Source organism: Mesocricetus auratus, unplaced genomic scaffold (genome assembly GCF_017639785.1).
Source record: "Mesocricetus auratus isolate SY011 unplaced genomic scaffold, BCM_Maur_2.0 Super-Scaffold_100018, whole genome shotgun sequence".
Taxonomy (NCBI): Eukaryota; Metazoa; Chordata; class Mammalia; order Rodentia; family Cricetidae; genus Mesocricetus; species Mesocricetus auratus.
In genome coordinates this window covers 21,786,195-21,806,155 of record NW_024429199.1, presented here as the reverse complement: position 1 = coordinate 21,806,155, position 19,961 = coordinate 21,786,195, and the positions used below count along the sequence as shown (strand labels likewise).

Genomic DNA, 19,961 nt, shown 5'->3' with positions numbered 1-19,961 from the left:
CCACAGTTGTCGTTCCATGGCTTATTAAAGATGTTCTGAGCGCTTAGGGAGCACATGAGGAAACTTGGTCTCTTGGGTTACAGAAAGGCCGGTCTTGCTGATCTAAGGAGTATCTCAGTGGAATAAACAAGCCTGGCATGTTTGGACACATTATGGTTTCAAATGCTCTGACATCTCTGAACTCAGTGTAAATCGGAAGGAACTGTATGTGAGCTAAGTGACATTGGGGAGATGTGGAGGGACATCTGAAAATAGATGGGGAAGCACCCAGTTTCTTGCTTTGGTGTTGCTGTGGCCTGGAACTCAGGTGGCACAGGCTAGCTTGAACCCTGGGCAGTCAGCGTGCCTCAGCCTCCCTGAGTCCTGGTCCTGTCTGAAGGAGCCATCAAGCATGGCTGGCATTCTCCGAGAGCTATTGAAGAGAGGCCGGGAGAATGAAAACACTCCATTCCGAAACTCTGCAGCAGTAAGAAGTGAGGAAGGGGACTTGCTGCGTCCATTTGTAGGTAGGGAGAGAAAGGAAGACTAGAAAGAGACAGAAAAATAGCAAGACAGCCAGCTATCAGGGTGGAGTCTAAGTCCAAATGTCAATGGGCAAAGTTGATACTTTTTTTTCCCCCAAGATTTAAAAAGTGATTGGGATGGGTGGTGAAGCTCACTAGAGATGACAGCTTAAGTACTAGAGAAATTAAACAGAAATTGGCCAAGTGGTGAGATATGACAGGAAAAAACAACTAAAAAGAATTATTTTCTCCCTCTCTGGCAGCACTCTGTGCTTCTTATAATGTATTTCTCTTGAGAAATGAGGTTTTGCTTTTTTTTTTTGCTTATTAGTAAGTATATTTAGGTGGTGATATATATGAATGTCCTCTATGCCAACAGTTTTTAATTTTTTTCAAAAGTCTTTTTCCAGTGTAACATAAAAGAATCTTCCTTTTGATTGACTGTGACACCCCCACATTGCTTTTTGTTAGAGTAGATATTGGAGCCATCCGTACCCCTCTTGTTCACCATGAGGTGTCAGGATGTGTAGAAGTTGTAACAGAGTGCATAAGCAGGCCTGCCACTTCATGGTTATGGTTATATATATACACACACACACATGACATACATGTATGTTCTCTTCCTTTACAAAGGAAAGAATAGCTATGGTTTTTTTTTGTGTGTGCAAAATGCTTATTCTGTTGCTAGGGTGATCTCATGTCTTGACTAACTTGCTTATCAGTTTGTTACATTTATTATTATTTTTATTTTATATGCATTGGTGTTTTGCCTGCATGCATATCTGTGTGAGGATGTTGGATTTCATGGAACTGGAGTTAGAAATAGCTGTGAGCTGCCATATGGGTGCTGGGAATTGGACCCTGGTCCTCTGGAAGAGCAGTCAGTGCTCTTAACCACAGAGCCATCTCTCTCCAGCCCCCAGTTCATTATATTTAATAGTTGTGCATACTCTCTGAGAGACATTTGGGATCCTTTTCTGACTGGTTGGAAAAAAGGTAAGATAATTCAGGAGTTAATTTTATGACTGGGAAGAAACCCTGCCTCTTAGAGATGTTAGTGTCAGTAGCATTATTTCCTGACCTGGAGCTGTGCCTCCTCTGACATAAGCGCTGGGACGGAATTGTGTCAGCTCTGCTGCTTAAGGGGTTTAATCCTAATCCAGGCGTCCTTGGGGGTGTAGTGCCAATGAGCCAGGTGGTAGCAGTGAATGCGGACTTGGCCTGCAGGTGTGGGTCCCGAGAGCTCCTAGTATTCCATTACTGATTAATGTGAGTTGTGGTTTTCCTGGGGTGCTGTGTTTTGATGGCTTGGTGCGTAGTAGCATTTGTTTCTGATGGTATTCTTCTAGAACAGAATGCATATCTGAACTTGGTCGCAAAGGGTTCTATTGTGTTGCAGTGTAAAAGAAGGTGTCTAACTAGGGAGGAGCCAGCTGCACAGCTGGTTGAGGCACAGTACCAGTTTGGTTTTCTGGTTGTTAGACTGACTAGGTTGCCCAGAAGACTAGTTGTATTTTATTTAGCGTTATCCTAAGGGCTGTGTGTTTCCATTGCACATTATATTTGAGGGGATCCAGAGAAACACATGGTGGAGATTTCTTGTCTTATGGCTCAGTTGTCACAGCTGTAACAAGTATCCCAGCCTTCCCAGGTACTTGATGACTTTGATAATACATCATTATCAGGGAAATTGTGAGTCCCTTCTGTGGACTCTTAGTCATGTTAATCAAATAGTTTAAGAACAGAGTATGCAGTTTGAGGACAACTTTAATAGGGTTTAAAAGAAAAACCCCAGGACAGCAAATCTTAAACTTTGGCAGCTTTGGAGGAGAAGATGGAGAAGAGGAATCTGAGCCATGCTGTTGGAGTTAGGCTGGCATGGAGGTCAGTCACATGGCAGACAAAGAGCCACATTAGGGTAGGCAGCCTAGAGAAGAACTGAAGCCCACCGTTAAGGAAGCATGCTTAGAAAAGAAGAACAGTGAAAGGTTGGTTTTTCCAAGTTGTGCAGAGACACTTATGGTGATGGCTGTCTAAACAGCCTGGAGTGCTGGGGAGGAAATGCGCATTGTCGTAGGGAAGGGCTAATTATTCCTCCATCTCTCTAACATGGCTTAAGGTGAACCCGCTTCCTTGAAGGCAGTCCCATGTCTAGGTGATTGGCAGGCCCAAAGGGATCCACTTTTATATTTGGGGTAGCTTACAATGTTTGGTCTCTACTAGCCAGAAAGACGGCTCTCTGTGAAGTGCTTCTGCACAGTCCCAGCAGGGTCCTGTAGTAGTCAGGTACTAACCTGAACCTGTAAGGAATCAGCCTCCCTATCCTGCTCTCATAAATGATGCCATACATTGGTAAGAGATTGCCATCATTCCTGTAGTTTGGAAGAGCACCCACTACCATTCATTCATTCATTCATTCATTCATTAAAAAGCAGCGCTACTATGTAGCTTCTGTTTTCTGACCCCCAGTTTTCTGAGTGACCAGGCACTGTCCCACATTTTCATTTTTGTTGGCCTTTCTAAGATATTGGAAGTTCGGCAATGAAGTGTAAGGCAGAAGTAGGCTGGCCGCGAGCTTCATTTGAGGTGAGAGAGTGAGTGTGAGGGGTAAGTTTATCAGAAACAGAGTTTAGTACCACCATTTAGCATGGTTCATGCAAACGAGAGACCCTAGTAGATATCTATTGTCTGGGGTAGGGTGGGGGGAGGATTCTGCCTTTCTCAGAACATTTGAAAACGCTGACCTCTCATGTACTTAGGTCAGTTTAAAGTTTCCCAGATTCTTTAATAGTTATAAAGTATAGATTAAGGTATTTGGTTTGTCATTGAGAAGGCTTCTGTACTCTTGGTCTATTCTAGGGTTTGTTTCAGGTTCTGCCTTTTCTCTTGCTTCTCTTAGAGTTACTACCACTGCTGTTTCTTCATGAGTGGGTCTCACCGTAGCCCAGGCTGGTCTTGAACTCGCTGTATAATTGGGCTGACTTTAAAGTCTGTTTCTCCTTCCTCCACTTCTAAAGTACTTGGATTACAGATGCAAGCTGGTATACCTGCCATTCCTCATATTTTCTAATGTGCATCCTAAAACATGACCAAAATTTCTCATTACAATGTGCCAAAATACATGTTTCATTGGAGTGTTGCTTAATTTAATATTCTAGCTATGGGATCATCATATGACTGTCTTGGATAATAGAAAAATAAATCGATTCCCAGGATTGCTTGAAATGTAGGGATACTGAATATCCTCCTTTTGCCCCCTCTTTTTTTTTTTTAATTGAACTTAAACTAAGCTTAACTTTGTACAGAGGGAAGGATGGGTGACAGGGCAGTCTTTAGATCATGAAAAGTCTAAGAGCCCAGCGGTGAGGTGATGACTGGCGGCGCTCTGCTGGCTGCTTTTGAGTAAGGCCTGGCGTATGGCCTGGATTGGGTGGCTTTCCCCTGCAACACTGTGCCTTAAGCCTGGGAGAGATGAGATCAGAAGGCATTCTGGGTGTAAGATCTTGAGCTGCTGTCTGCAATACTGCAGTCACTGAGGTTTTCTTAATAAATGATTCTGTCAGAACTGGAATTGAGCAAGATTGGTTGAGAAGCAGCGTTCTGGAAAGATTGGAAGTAGGACTGACCAGTAAATTATGAGAAACAATTAGAAACAAACTACTTGTTGGTAACTCATTTACTTACATCAGCTTATTTATAGTTATGAAAGTGCCTTTTAGGACAGTGTCTCCTGAAGATCTCTGAGCACTCACACTGCAGGTGAGACGTGGAGTAATCACAGATCTCGACATTGGTCTCATACACTGCAGGTAAAATGTGGAGTAATCACACATCTCATCACTGGTCTCATAGACTGCAGGTGAGACGTGGAGTAATCACAGATCTCGTCACTGGTCTCATAGACTATAGGTAAAATGTGGAGTAATCACACATCTTGTCACTGGTCTCATAGACTGCAGGTAAAACGTGGAGTAATCACAGATCTCGACATTGGTCTCCCACAGATGCTTTGTTCCCTGGTTCCTGCCCTGGCATTGGTATTTTTCCCAATGCATTTCTTATTTTGCTTTTGTTTTTTGTTTGTGTTGGGGATGGAACCAAGGCTTTGTTCTTGGTGTGTCAGGCAAATGCTTTCCCCGAAGGCTCTCTCCAGCCCTCCTGGTTATTTCTAACCTCTTTCAAAGGTTTCTTAGCAGGGCTTTGAAAACCGTACTTGGTTCACTGGGTTGAGGATGTCCTGATTTCTTTTTTACCTCCAAAATCATCAGTCTAGTTCCATTCTTATGTGCAGTCTTAGGAAAGCTTTTGTGCCATTTTTTGAAAATGGCTTGTGTTTAATCCATGGGAAGGTTACTCATCGCTCATAGTCTAGGAAAGTCAGTGTCCTGACTAGTAAGAGAAGGGTTTTGGAATTAAAACCTGGTCTTCTTTTTGGTGGCTGAGTTCTTTTTTTTTTTTTTTTAATTTTCCTGGCTGATATTTTATATCTCTGAGCCTCAGTGTCCTTATCTGTAAAAAGAGGCTTTGATAGAGCTCTCTCAAGTGGGCTCTAGGAAGTAATGTTCATTCAGGGGTTCTAGTGTAGGAGCTGCTGGAAAAAACCACCATTGCTGACTTCTCAGCAGCGGGACTCCTCACACTGCTCATGAAAAAAAAAATTCTACTGATAACTTACTTGTTTTGAAGTCTTGTTAATAGTTTTTTCTTTTAAGTTTAATATTTATAGTTACTGTTTGTTTTAATTAAACTCTTCTATGTTGTAATGAGGGAAATTTGTGATCTAATAGTTTTAATTTTTCTCTATAGACTGTCTGCTATGCATTTTAGTTCTGCTTTGCAAATTTTTACTGTTTCTCCCTCCTAAAGGCAATGGCCCTGTTGTATGTTAGTGGAAACATTGTTCTCTGTTAGGATAAAGGAGTGCCTTTGTGACTCCTTTGAGACATTCTACAGATGCCATTTTGTAGTTCTGAAGGGCAAGTGGTCTGTCTGTGTGTGTTAAATTGTGCATGTACTGTGGTTGGTATTGTAACAACGTTATAGAGAGAACTAGATAGTAACACTTGTCATATGCTAACCAAACAAAGAAGGCTCTCTCCTGATCTTAGGGAGATGTCTGTTAAGCGTTCCTGTGTGGTCCCAAAGCAGAAGATGCCTCCTGCACTTAAAGTGACCACAGATGGCTGGTGCTTTGTGGCTAGCTTCATAGTTAAGATGACTTCTGAGGAGGACTCTAAGCTTCGTGGTAATATGTGTTGCTCTTTAAACATCTCTGCCTTATGTGATCTTTACAGAATTTTAGTGGGAAATACACTTTAATTTGCTAAGCGGTCCTAATCCTTGTATTCAAAAGAATTGGAAGCAGAAATCTGTTGGGAAATTGCCTTGATAAGATGCAGGAAATTCCTTTCGTTCTTTTGAATCCAGTTGAAATCAGACTTTTAAAGTCCCCTGTTTTAGTAGTGGATCCATTTTGATGACTCTATATTTTTTGTTACTGCGGTAACAACACATACTATGTACAGAAAACTTGAACATAAAAATACAAATAAAACACGATTCCCCAGTGGCCATATTTCTGGAATTCCCCGTTAACATTTTGGTTAAGTATTTCGAGTCTTTTGTTTGTATGCATGCATATGTGGATAAACCTAACAGCATTTTATTTTTAAGCTTACTTTCTTTGACAGAATAGAGCAATTAAAAAAAAACCAATCTGTGTGCTACAGATTGTTACCAAGGTAGAGCTTGTATTTGGAAATGTTAACCTCACTTGAAATCTTGTATTTCGTAGCCAGTATGCATGTTAATTGATTGCAAATGTGGCCAGAAAGCAATAGACTATCATTCTGGATGTTTTCTGAGATCACAGAAGTATAGCAGGTCCTTTATAACTGTTAAGGAATCATTGAAATAGAGATCTGATCACACAGCCTTAATTTGGCCTGGAATGCTGATTTGCTGATTTCCAAGGGCTGATTGTTTGTGACCTGATTCTCTCTATCAGGGTAGAGGTACTTTGGGGGTTAATGGTGTTTGTGTCTGTCTGGGCAGCAGCCATGCAGGTTTGATATGATTTTAAGCCCTGCGTCATGATATTCCATCTGTTTCTCTTGGTAATATACAGTTGGTATGGGCAGATCCTGTTAGAATCATCTCCAAGACAAAACCAAATTTTTTTTATATGGGTGTTCTTCTATATTCTAAGTGAAAGTTAATCAGTCACTTAAGGGAACTTATAGATTCCAGGGCCAGTGACCCATGGAAGAGAAAAAATGACCTGGACTTCCTTTTTTACCTTAGGGCTACAGCAAGAATACTTTAGATAGAAACAGAACTGAAAACACAGATTTCCTTATCCCGTTAAAACTGTGCAGTTTAGCCCAGTGGTGGTGGCAGCAGTGGTGGCGGTGGTGGCACACACTTTTAATCCCAGCACCGGGTAGGCAGAGGCAGTCAGATCTCTGTGAGTTTGAGACCAGCCTGGTCTGCAAGAGCTAGTTCCAGGACATCCTCGAAAGCCACAGAGGAAAAACCCAAACAAACAAACAAAACTGCAGTTTAGTATATTCTAGTATGGTTAAACTAATTACCAAGGAAAATAGAAGAAAATAGGAAAGAATTAGGTAGAGAGATATGAGATGGTTCTGAGTTATTACTGTACCCATACTACTGGAATAGGTAATCATCAGATTAGGGTTGACCATAGAGGGAACAAAGGGTTAGGTGAGTACGACAAAGGGGAAGTTAGGTGAAGTTGCTAAGTTGAGTGTTCCCCACTGTGTGTGTGTGTGTGTGTGTGTGTGTGTGTGTGTGTGTGTGTGTGTGTGTGTGTGTGTACACCTATTTACACATGTACCAGCCCTTATTTCTCTAGGTCAACTCTTGCTGCTCCATTTGATCTGCTGTATCTGGAAGGAATGTCTTGCCTCATAGAATACAGGGCTGTGTTTCTCTTGTTCTTTTGCCTTCTGTCCCAGGTCAGTGGTGAGTACCATTGTTAGGTCTGCCATTCTGTCCTGCCCCTTTGCATGACCCCATCACATTATGTAGGTCATTGGTGTGTGCTTTATGGGATGGGTGACGAGACGAGTGAGAGCAGGCTTGCCTTGGGTGATTCCTGAAGAGCCATGCTGTATCTCAGGGTCACTGTGGAAATGAGTCATGTTACACTTAGCCCATTTTAGGTCACATTCTGATATCCTGATTTTATTCCATTAGTGGTTGATTTAGCTGGTGTGACTTGGCATCCAGATTTCTTTTTCATGGCATTTGTTATTTGTATATGTGCCATAAATGCATAATTAACTATTGGGTACCCCCCAGGCCCATGTGTCATTGTGGATATTCTGTGACTTAAAAAAATCAATAATATAAGCATTACATATTGCCTGTTTTGAAAATTAGACCTGGAAGGTCGTGTTAGATTTTTGTTGGTTTGTTTGCTTTTAAGTGTAGACATAGGAAGTGGACAGTTTAGGTCTAAAATGAAAGCCTGCATTAATAGACATGGAAGCATGGAGAGCATTTCGTGTTGAAGGAGTTGGTATGGCTGGATGGGGGGTGTGAGGGCTGCAGAGGGGAAGTGAAAGAAACAGGGAGGGAGTATTAATTGCTTCCTCCCTTGGTAGCTTGCATAGCATTACTTTCTGGTGCCATGGAAGCCAGACTTCAGGAAGGAGGCTTTTAGGTCAGATCTAGTTGGAATCACCCTTGCCTTGTGGCCTAACTGTGTGGTTATTTTCAGTAATAGGGCCCACCCTCAACCCCTGGGAGACAACCAAGGGCTACACCTACAATCTGTGTGCTGTGAGAAGTCACCTGGACTACCTTGACCAAACACTGAAAGTTGGTTTCTCACGCTGGAGTTTTTGTTAGTTTATAGTTCTTGTGGGGTGCATTATCACTTCAAGTGACTTAATTTCCTTTAAGGCATGCATATGTGTGAATGTAGTCAGCCACACTCATACATACATGCCTTTTGTGTAATTTTAGATAAATATAAAATGGCGACAACAGTGAAACCCTAGTAGTAAATTCCTATGGAGAAATGATAGGAACTTTGTGAATTCTAAATTGGGGAGCTGACTTTGGTACTTGTTGTTCTTGATTATGAAACACATTTGTGTAACGTGTAGTTTTCCCCACCATCTGCCTGGGCCCTACCAAGCTCTCTGAGCCCCCAAATAACACACAGGACACTATATTAATTATGAAGCTGTTGGCTATTTGCTTGTTTCTTAGTGGCTAGCTCTGACTTAAGTATTTAACCCATAATTGTTCATCTAAGTATTTCTCTTACCAGAGAAAAGGGTCTGGACCTCTTACTCCTGGCGGCCTACATTGTGTCTGCCTGTGCCTCTTTTCCAGAATCCTCCTCAACTCCTATTCCCGCCTATCTTGCTTCTATATTGGCCAACAGTGCTTTATTCAAACCAGTCAGGCACATATTTACAGAATGACATCTCCCAGTACATTTGCGTCCAGTTTTACCATGGGTCAGTTGAAGAATTCTGAGCTGCTGAGTTCACGAGACCCTGGTAAATAAGACACAGGAAGTGGTGATGTCTGTGGTAGACACACATAGGAAGTGCAGCACAGCCTCGGTGCAGAGGCAGGAGTGGGGTCTGCTGACCCTTCCTTTGCTTCATGAGTTCTATGCAGTTGCTCATAAATCTATCAAATGTCCCTTTACCTACCCATTACATACCAGGGCCATGCTAGTTAGGCTAACGGGGATTACCGTCTTTCTCACTCATTGGGATTTCCAGGAAGTATCACTTAGGGCCATTTGAGATTTCTGCTTAGACAGTTTTCTGAAGCCAGTGTGTGTAGATCTAAGAGAAACAAGTTATAGCCATGGTAGTGAACTTCCCACAGTTTTCTCAAAGCATTAAGATATTTTTCATGCTTTTTCTTTCTTTCTTTCTTTCTTTCTTTCTTTCTTTCTTTCTTTCTTTCTTTCTTTCTTTCTTTTTTAACAAAGAGTAGATCTTTCTGAAGAAAACAAAGCAAAGAGAACACATTAAGCATATATGTGTCTTCATATTGTTTTACACTCTCTAGTGATTTACAGAATACATTAAAGTATCATTGAGTGTGATGGCCATGGTTTTAAGGTTTAAAAGTGTTGCAGAGAAAAGTACATATGAGGGTGGCTTGGCAGTTCAGATAACACAGGATGGTATTGTTTTAGAATGTAGGCTGATAAAGGAAGGCAAAAGATTCAGAAGTGCTCAGTAAGAAGTACCTCCTACTGTGTGAAACATGAATTAGACATATTTAAAGGCTTTACCCTAAATTATTAAATTAGAATATAATCATGAAATTAGAGACCTTGTGACTATTCATTTTATAACAATATCCAGGTAAGCTTAGCCCTCCCTGTGACTCCCATTACATTTTGGTCTGTGTTGAAGATAGCTGTGATAGAACCATGTTACTATTTTAGTAGATGAGGGAGGTGGAAATAAGGGTAGAAAAGGCTCAATGAGGTCATGGCCGTCCCGTTCATATACTGGCCCTCTGTACATCCAGTTGCTTGGCTGTGAACCCAGAGGCTGCTGCTGACATCACAGCCTGTTTAAATGAGTACAGTTGTATGTAGCTGTACTTGCAGGTGGTTGGTAAATCATAGTAGAGGGGCAAGAAAAGACCCATGTAAGGGTCACTGTAGGTGTTGCCTCCTATGTAAGGGATTCTACATGAACTTGAGGACTTCATCAATGAGAGTATCTGGTTCTGACTTAGTATCTATCTAGAGATTGCTGCCTTCCTTAGAGGTTTCGTTGTTGACATTTCTGTTCCTTTGAACTTGTAGAAACCCTGGAATCTTTTTTTCAGGTCTAGAGCTAGAAATGGCTAGGGGAGGAGTTGCAGCCTCATGTTTTCTCTTGTTCCCTGGAAGGTACTCTGCTGTAGGAAGACTTCAGTAGGCTGAACTAATACTCCAGGAGACCATATGGTGAACTGAATTGCGGTGTTCCTTAGAGGCAGTTTTCTTGTCATTTGCTCCTGACTTTTTTTTTTTTTTGGCTACCATCTCCATGATGCAATCAGGAAGTTCTGCCTTGAAGAACCTTCCTATTTGTGTAGTGTCCCCCGATGATTCTGGATCTTGTGGCTGATCTTAGGACTGAGTTCCATGGCTCAGCAGTTGGCGGCTTCTGTTACCTGGAGCCACTGCCTCTGCTTTGCCCTGGGCCAGTGGTGTTTTGCCTTTTGTGTTTAAAGTACATAATAAAGTTGGGTCTTGCCTTTTTGTTCAGCCCAACACTTTCTACCTTTTTATTGGCACCTTTAGATAATTTGTATTTAATTATTAATGTGGGTAGGTGCTGTCTTGTTCATTTTCTATTTCATCTTTTTTTTTCTTCCTTTCCTGACAATATAGATTAATTATTTGCTTGATTTCAGTTTGGTAGTGGTCTCAGTAAATGGCTTTGCTGCTCAGCTATTTGATCATTTCTTTTGTTCCCATCTTGCATCTATTTGCCACATTCTTCTTGCCATTCTGCTAATTGAATATTTGTTGGGTTTATATAACTGTCACAAAGGTGAGTTTATTCATGGTTGACTTGTAGTGTTGGCATTCAACACAGCACTAGTCCTAATATTGTAAAGTTGTTTTGTTTTTATTCTCTTGAAAAGCCAAAAGAATAGGTTTTGCTAGAATAGTAAAACTGTGAACAATTGCAATTTCTTCATTACTCTCTTTTCTTATTCTTCAGAAGATACAGAGCAGACTCCATACTTTTTCCTAAACTGATCCCCTCCTCCAAAATCAGTCCTAACAGCTTATTGTTGAATATCTCCTGGTTTTTTATTATAATTTTAAGATACTTTGAGATTATGATTTATTATTCTCCCCATCCTCAATTTCTCCCATGTACCTCCTCTCTTTTAAATTCATGGCTTCCTTTTTCTTAATTACAGATGTATTATTTATGTGTATATATAATATAAATATAACTTACTTAGTTCATAAAATGTTATTTGTATTCATGTTTTCAGGGCTCACCATTTGGTATTGGATAATCAGTTGGCGTGCTGTGCTTTTCCCTGGGGAAGACTATTTCTTCTGCTTTTAGTATTACTTAGTTGGCAGTAGTTCTTAGTCTAGGGTTGAGACCCCATGGGCTTTTCCACTGTGTTAGCATGTCTACTATTGGTGTTGTCCGTGTTCAGGTCATGTTTAGCAGCCATGTTGGTGAGACTTCATGAGTGTAGCATCTCTGACATTTCTTGGAGACACAGTCTTACAGCAAACTTCCTATTCCCTTGACTTTTACAACCTTTCCACATCTCTTCCTCAGTGATCCCTGAGCCTTGGTGCAGGAGTTATGTTGTCAATTTATCATTTGGAACTGGATTGCACAACTCTGCATTTTGATCATTTGTGTTTTTTTCTAATGCTCTCAGCCTCTTGTCTGTATAAAAGACAATTTTCTTGATCAAGGGTGAGGATTACATATATCTGCAGATTTCATTTTCTTTATAGCTAGATAGATCTCCATAAACCTACTACTGACTACTCTGTAGCCATATCTACATCTTCATTAAACATTTTCCAGTTGAAGGACATTTAGGCTATTTCCATTTTCTAGCTATTGTGAATAGAGCTGTATTGATCATAGCTGAACAAGTATCTGTGGAGTAGTGTTGGGAGCTGTGCAGCCTAGTCTCGGATCAGCATATGACTACCTGTCCAATGGGTTTCCTTGGGGCGCTTGTGGAAACAGATTCTCACTTAGCAAGAATCAGTAGACCATGGGACAATGTAGGAATTTGCAAAATGCATGCAGCTTGCGGACTGTTTTTCTCTTATTATATTGTTGATTCTTTGGGTGGTTTTTAGTTTTATTTTGTCAGTCACACATACAACAGTTATAATTTCCCCAGGAAATTCTGTTCTTTCTCAAATATTTTTCCCTAAGAAAATTAGGGGACCAATGTTTCCCAAATCTCTTGAATTGCTAACTATAACTCCTTATCCTGGGAATTTCTCTGACTCAATAGAGACAGCTATGTCCATGTGAGAAAACAACACTTGGAAAATTTACCCATGTCTCACAGTTCTGGAAAGGAGAGTAAGAAATGTATGCACAGAATAGGGAAAAAGCCTTAGGAATACATATAGTGCCAACTGTTGAGAATAAGTTTCCTGAACACCAAGTATATAACGAATCAATGATAGGATTTAGTATGATGCAATGGGAAGAAAATGGAATGTAAAATATGGGATGGAGCTTATAGTAAAGAAAAGTATGGTATAGTGGGATGGAAGGGAGTGCCTTATCAAATTCTGCCCTTTATAGGGGGATTGAGACCTCGGACCCTCTTATAGAAAAGGGAACTTGTTAAGCATAGCCTGCAAACATAAAAATTGTTTGAGTTGGGTTGAACATTCTTGTCCTTAAAGCATTGGACCCATATCTATTACCTTTTAACTTTGTAACCACAAGTAGCTGCCAGCTGACATAAGTCCTGGGAGAGGTTTAGTTAAGACCTGCAAAAATGCTGAACTCTTATGTCTAGAATAAGGTTATGTAGGGGTGGGGAAGTGTATTTGGGGAAGCATAAAGGGGATCAATGGGAGCTTTTATAATGATTATGATGTTTCTTAAAATATTATGTATTTCTTAAAAGTAAAAGTAGAAGCCAATAATAAAGTTGCTCATGTAAGCCTGGTAGAAAGAACTCTCTTAAAGTATAAATTAAGATGGCTTAAGCTATTCCAGCCCTCTTGAGGTCAGTCCACCTGGTGGTCAGAATTTTCCCCTTGCCAGTGCATCATCCGGCTTCAGGCCCCAAGCCTGAGCTGAGGCAGGACCACGGCAGAGTAAGATGTCACATCCTTTGCCGAGGAGTGGTATCTCTGGGTCATATGGTGGTTTATGTTTTAGCCTTTTGAGCATGCTTCACACTGATTTTCAGAGTGGCTGGGGTAGTTTGCAACCTCACTAACAGTGAATGAGGGCTCGCTTCACATCTTGTTTAGCATTTCTGATGGGGGTAAAATCTCAAAGTTGTTTTTATGTGCATTTCCTTAACTGTTAGGGGTGATGAACTTTTTTTGAGTTATTTCTTAGCCATTTTAATTATTGTTTGAAGACTCTGTTTTTTTTTTAATTTTATTTTCCAGTTTAAATTTAGATAAGAATCAAGGTTGCTTCACAAGTCAGTTCCAGGTCCCTCTCCCATTCCCTCCCTTCCTCCCGTGGCCCCCCCCCATTATCCTCTCATTTCTCCAGGGAGGGTAAGGCCCTCCATGGGGGTGTCCATAGTGTGTCATTTCATATAGGGCAGGGTCTAGAACCTTCCCCAAGAGTTCAGGGTGAGAGTGCACCTCACATTGTTCTATTGGAGTCCAAAGTCCGTGTGTATACTTGGGATGGGTACTGATCTGCTGCCCAAGGCTCAATAGATTCCCTAGGCCTCCTCACTGACACCCAGATTCAGGGGGGTCTTGATCAGTCCCATGCTGGATTCCCAGGCTAATGCCTGGGATTCAAGAGTTAACCTTTGTCTGGTCAGCTGTTTCTGGAGGTTAAACCAGCCCAGTCTTAATCCCTTTGATCATCAGTCCTCCCTCTCTGTTACTGGCTTTCTTGAGTTCAGCTCAGTACTTAACCAAGGGAGTCTGCCTCTTCTTCGATCAGCCACTAAATAAAGTTTCTGTTTCCCAGACTCTCTGGCCATAGGATTGTAGGCTGGCACTCCCCAGATCTATGTCTAAAATCCATATATGAGAGAGTACATGCCATGTTTCTCTTTTTGTGACTGGGTTACCTCACTCAGGATGGTTTCTTCTAGTGTCATCCATTTGCCTGCGAATCTCATGATTCCATTATTTTTTTCTGCTGAATAGTACTCCATTGTGTAGATGTACCACATTTTCTCTATCCACTCTTTGGGTGAGGGACATCTAGGTTGCTTCCACGTTCTGGCAATTACAAATAAAGCTGCTATGAACATAGTGGAACAGACATCTTTGTTGTATGAATGGGCATCTTTTGGATATATGCCTAAGAGTGGAGTTGCTGGGTCTTGTGGTAGGTTTATTCCCATTTTTCTGAGGAATCTCCACACTGATTTCCAAAGTGGCTGAACCAGTTGGCACTCCCACCAGCAATGGAGGAGTGTCCCCCTTTCACCACATCCTCTCCAGCATAAATTGTCATTGGTGTTTTTGATTTTAGCCATTCTGACAGGGGTGAGATGGTATCTGAGAGTTGTTTTGATTTGCATTTCCCGGATGGCTAAGGATGTTGAGCACTTTCTCAAGTGCCTCTCAGCCATTTTAGACTCCTCTATTGAAAACTCTCTATTTAGTTCTGCAGCCCACTTTTTAATAGGGTCCTTTGGTGTTTTGGAGACTTGCTTCTTGAGTTCTTTGTAAATTTTGGAGATCAACCCTCTGTCAGATGTGGGATTAGTGAATATTTTTTCCCATTCTGTGGGCTGCCTTTTTGTCTTGCTGACTGTGTCCTTTGCCTTACAGAAGCTTCTCAGTTTCAGTAGGTCCCATTTATTAATTGTTGATCTTACTGCCTGTGCTACTGGTGTTATGTTCAGGAAGCTGTCTCCTGTACCAATTCGTTCAAGGGTACCACCCACTTTCTCTTCTAAGAGGTTCAGTGTGGCTGGATTTATGTTGAGGTCTTTGATCCATTTGGACTTAAGTTTTGTGCATGGCGATAGACATGGATCGATCTGCATTCTTCTACATGCCAGTCTCCAATTATGCCAGCACCATTTGTTGAAGATGCTTTCTTTATTCCATTGTATATTTTTAGCTTCTTTGTCAAAGATCAGATGTTCGTATGTGTGTGGGTTAATACCCGGGTTTTCAATTCGATTCCATTGGTCTACCTGTCTATTTTTGTGCCAATACCAAGCTGTTTTCAGGACTATAGCTCTATAATAGAGCTTGAGGTCAGGGATGGTGATGCCTCCGGACGTTGCCTTGTTGAACAGGGTTGTTTTGGCTATCCTGGGTCTTTTGTTTTTCCATACAAAATTGATTATTGTTCTTTCAAGGTCTGTGAAGAACTGTGCTGGGATTTTAATGGGGATTGCATTGAATGACTCTGTTGTTTTTAACAAAATCTCAATCATTCGATTTTACCAGTAATGATCCGTGAGCCAGTTTCTTAAGCCTGATAGCTTAGAAAGGCTGAGAAGCACCCAGCTGACCTTCCTTTGTTAGTGTCCCAGAAGCCTCTCCCCTCTTCTACTGTCTCAAACAACTCTCCTCAAACTCAATGTATCCCCTTTCTACTTCCTGTGAGTCTCTGTGTCCATCCTCCTGACTCCCTCTTAATCTCTGGTTATTTTCTTAATAATCTTATGTTCACTTCCTGTCAATTGGTTGTTTGCTCTGCGTCCTGACCTATGAATTACAATATTCAAGCAGAAAGTTTTTGGATTAAAGGTGTGTGCTGGGTTGAGCCACACCACAATCAGAAACAGGTTTTGCCAGTAAATAACACAATCTTGGGAGTTCACATTGTGATCAAATATCCTGCAACCTTGTTCAGATCCCAAGTCCATTTTTGAATGGGTCGTTTGTCTTTTGTTACATGTGTATATATATATATATATATATATGCACATATATATATATGCACATATATATTCATTATGGATATTAACTCCCTGCTAGATTAGTAGCTGGCAAAGATTCCCATTCTGTGGGCTTCCTCGTTGTTTCTTTAGTTGTTCAGAAATGTTGTAATTTCATGAGGTCCCACTTACCAGTTGTTGGCCTTAATCTTGGACGGATGGACTTGTATTTCCCACACCTAGGTCGTGGAAGACACTGCCTTGTTTTCTTCTAGCACTTCCAGTGTTTCACGTTGAGGTCTTTGATGCTTTGTAAAAGCACGGTGATAGATGGGGTCTGATTTCACTGTTAACTGTGGATATCCTTTTTTCCCTGAGCCATTTGTTGAAGATGCTTTGTTTTCTCTAACATATGTTTTTGGCATCTTGTCAAATAGTAATGGCTGTAGTTATGCATACTCCTGCTAGGGTCTTCAATTTTGTTCCATTGGTCTATGTGTCTGTTTTTGCTCTGCTATTATATTGTTTTTCATTATTATGTTCCTGTAATATATTTTGAAATCTGGAATGGTAAGCCTTCCAGCATTGTTCTTTTTGTTTAGGATTATTCGGCTATCTAGGGTTTTTATGATTCCATAGGAATTTAGCATATTTTTTTCTATTTTTCTCTTCTGTCTTGTGTTTTTACATAAGCCTTGGAAGGGCTGCTCTGGCTTACGCGTGGATAATTTTGGGAAACTCCTTTTCTAAGGGCTGACTTCTCTGTGGAAGAGTGGGTCACCTTCCTTCAGCTCCAAATGGTCCCATTTCTAATGGTGAAACCCTGTCCTCATAATGCCAATTCATCACTTTCGCAGCTCTGACATCTCTGTAGATTGCCCCCTGGTCCTGGTCTAAGGTCTGCGTTTCCAGGGTGTCTTAGTCATACCTGGCATCTTACGTTCTATGACAAACGCAGGGGTGCTCCCCTGTGTGCTTTAACCAGCAGCTCCCCTTTCTCTTCGAGCTCACCCTGTTCCACAGTCACTTAAGCTTCTAACCCTGAAATTACAAAGGCACAATTCTCTTTGAGGGTGGGGGAAGTTAAGTTGTAGCTACTCATGTTAATCTTTTTAAGAAATTGTAAACACACAGCTTTGCAGAGTTGGAACTCCATGGAGGGGATGAATGACAGAGTCCGTTGAAGAGAGTAGGTGGTAGTTCAGGAGAGAGAGCCAACCCATCTGCCTCACGCAGTTAACTACGTCTGGGTTCACAGTTATCCAAAGTGAACCGAGCTCACAGTATTTGGTGAATAAATAACTGCTTAATGGATGCTCTGATAGTGGGCCTCCGACTCACCATGTTTTCTTCTTAACCTGTTCTGTTGTTTGTAGTCAGTATTTCTTTCTTGTATTAACTCTGCTATTGAGATTTCTTGTGATATTTTCTCATCAGACATCTGCAACTAGCTAACTCTGTGACTGCTTGAGAAAGTTGACTCCATGTGTGATGTTTAGTTCTTAGAGCACTCTGAACTCTATTGTTATGTACACTCAGATCTTTCTAGCTCCACCCCTACTCACGGAACATCCTCCCAAAGCCTGCTTGAAAGATGCTTTTTTGGAATAGTCATCTGCTTGGATATCAGGTAGGAAATTAGTAATAGTCAAAGATATAAGAAATAGTTTTTCCATTTGAGGTGATAAAATTGCCATTTATATCCTTGGTTTCCTCACTAAAAGGGCTAATGTCATGTATTCTATCCTGTTCATCTAGGCCTGGATTACCTTCTAATTACCTCCCTCTCCACTGTTTAAAACATGAGTAGATGAATTTAAAGTTCTAAGAATTAATTTCTCATAATTTTAAATAAGTCCCATTTCAACCACATGCTATAACTGCTTTTCACATAGCTTTCATTTGAGTTTTCTTTGCTTCTACTGTCTGTGCTCTTCAATCCTGGTCTCTTCAGATCATCTCTACAGTGTATTTTATACTGTAGCCAAGATGTTGTGGGACCTTAAATCATTTTTCTCTTCCCCAGAAGAAACTTTGTACATTTTAAACCGTCATTCTACTCTTCCTAATGCCCCTGAGCCTTCCTTACAGTTTGACATTTCCATCAGCAGAGAATTCAGACTCAAATTTCCCCTCTCTCTCTGTCTCTCTGTCTCTCTGTCTCTGTCTCTCTGTCTCTGTCTCTCTCTGTCTGTCTCTGCCTCTCTCTGTCTGTCTGTCTGTCTGTCTGTCTGTCTGTCTGTCTGTCTCTCTCTCTCTCTGTCTCTGTCTCTGTCTCTCTGTCTCTCTGTCTCTCTGTCTATATATTCCTGGCTAGGTACCTAGGTACTTCAACTCCTGGCCCAGTCTTCCAACTGCTGGGATTCCATGCATGTATGATCATACTTACCTTGTAACACTAGTTTTCATTCTTATTTTTTTCTTAAACTAGTCATCCCAGTGGGTGTTAAGAGCTATCACAATGTGATTTTTATTTATTTATTTTTATTTTATGTGCATTGGTGTTTTGCCTGCCTATATGTCTGTGTGAGGGTGTCAGATCTTGGAGCTATAGATAGTTGTAAGCTGCCATGTGGGTGCTGGGAATTGAACCAGGTCCTCTGGAAGAGCAGCCAATACTAAACCGCTGAGTCATCTCTCCAGCCCCAGTGATTTTTGGTTTTAAAATGAGTAATGTCAAACCTTTTTCATGTCATGATTTGGTCATTTGTAAATATTTTCAGAAATGTCTGTTTAAGCCTTGCCTAGCTTTTGAGTTTATTTTCAAGTTGTTTTATATGTTCTGTGTAGAAGACCTTTATCATGTACATGGCTTGCAAATATTTCTGATTATTGAGTCATTTATTTTATTTCATTCCTAGTGGTTTCCTTTAGTAACAGTTATTGCTATAATTTTGATGAGGTCCAATTCATCTGTTTGCTTTTCCTTTTTCCTGCCTTTTCATGTGTCGTCTCTGGAAAAGGCAATGTTTCATATTTAAGCCAGAAAATAATGAAAATTTACACTTGTATTCTTCTAAAAGCTTTATAGATTTCACTCCTGCATTTAGTTGTTTATATATTTTGGATTTAATTTTGTTCATAGTGTGAGATAAGAGTTCAGATTTATTTGTCATATAGATACCCAGTTGTCCCAATACCATTTGTTTATAGAATTTGTTCCTCATTAATAGATTTGGCATTCTTGCTTCTGAGTTATCAGTTCTCTTCCATTGTTCTTTGTCTTTTTTATTCCAGTGCTATGATATTTTGATTAACATAGTGTTATAATTTTAAAATAGGACTCACTTTTGTCTTCTGTTTCAGTATTAGTTTAGCTGTTTGTGTTCTCTTATAATCCTACACAGATTTTAGGATTACCTTATTATTTTGGTAAAACTGAGATTGCTTTTTGACATATTACTGTATCTATAGATCAGTGTGGAGGGTGCCGGCTGCCATTCCAGCACCATTGAGTCTTTGAATCCGCTAACAGGTCTTCTTTCATGTATTCTAGTTTTTATTGCTTGAATCTTCTGCTTCCTCAACTAAGGTTATTCCTCTACATTTTATTCTTTTTGAAGCTGGAAACGTTTTCGTTTTTGGTTGTCCATTGTGTAGAAATACAACTGATACTACTGATATTGTATATTAGCCATTGCTGAGCAAACTGGTTCATCATCTTAAAAATGTTCTTTAGATATAAGATTCTATCATCTGTCAATAGAGATAATTTACTCCTTTCCTATTTTTATTTTTTAATTAAGTGATTTTTATTTTTCTTAAAAGCATAATACCCTCCCTCCTTTTTTTTTTTTTTCATCTTGCCAAATTACTGTGGCTTGATCTTTGGATACAATGTTGAGTAGAAGTGGCAAGGCAGCTGTGTCCCCGCCCCCCCAATCCCGAGGA

At 40.5% G+C, this 19,961-nt stretch overlaps 1 protein-coding gene across 26 annotated transcripts in view; it reads left to right on the top strand.

The window, feature by feature from the left end:
• Nucleotides 1-19,961, top strand: part of Epb41l2 (erythrocyte membrane protein band 4.1 like 2) — a 177,765-nt gene that overhangs the window by 61,740 nt on the left and 96,064 nt on the right. The gene's annotated exons all lie outside the window — the stretch shown is intronic.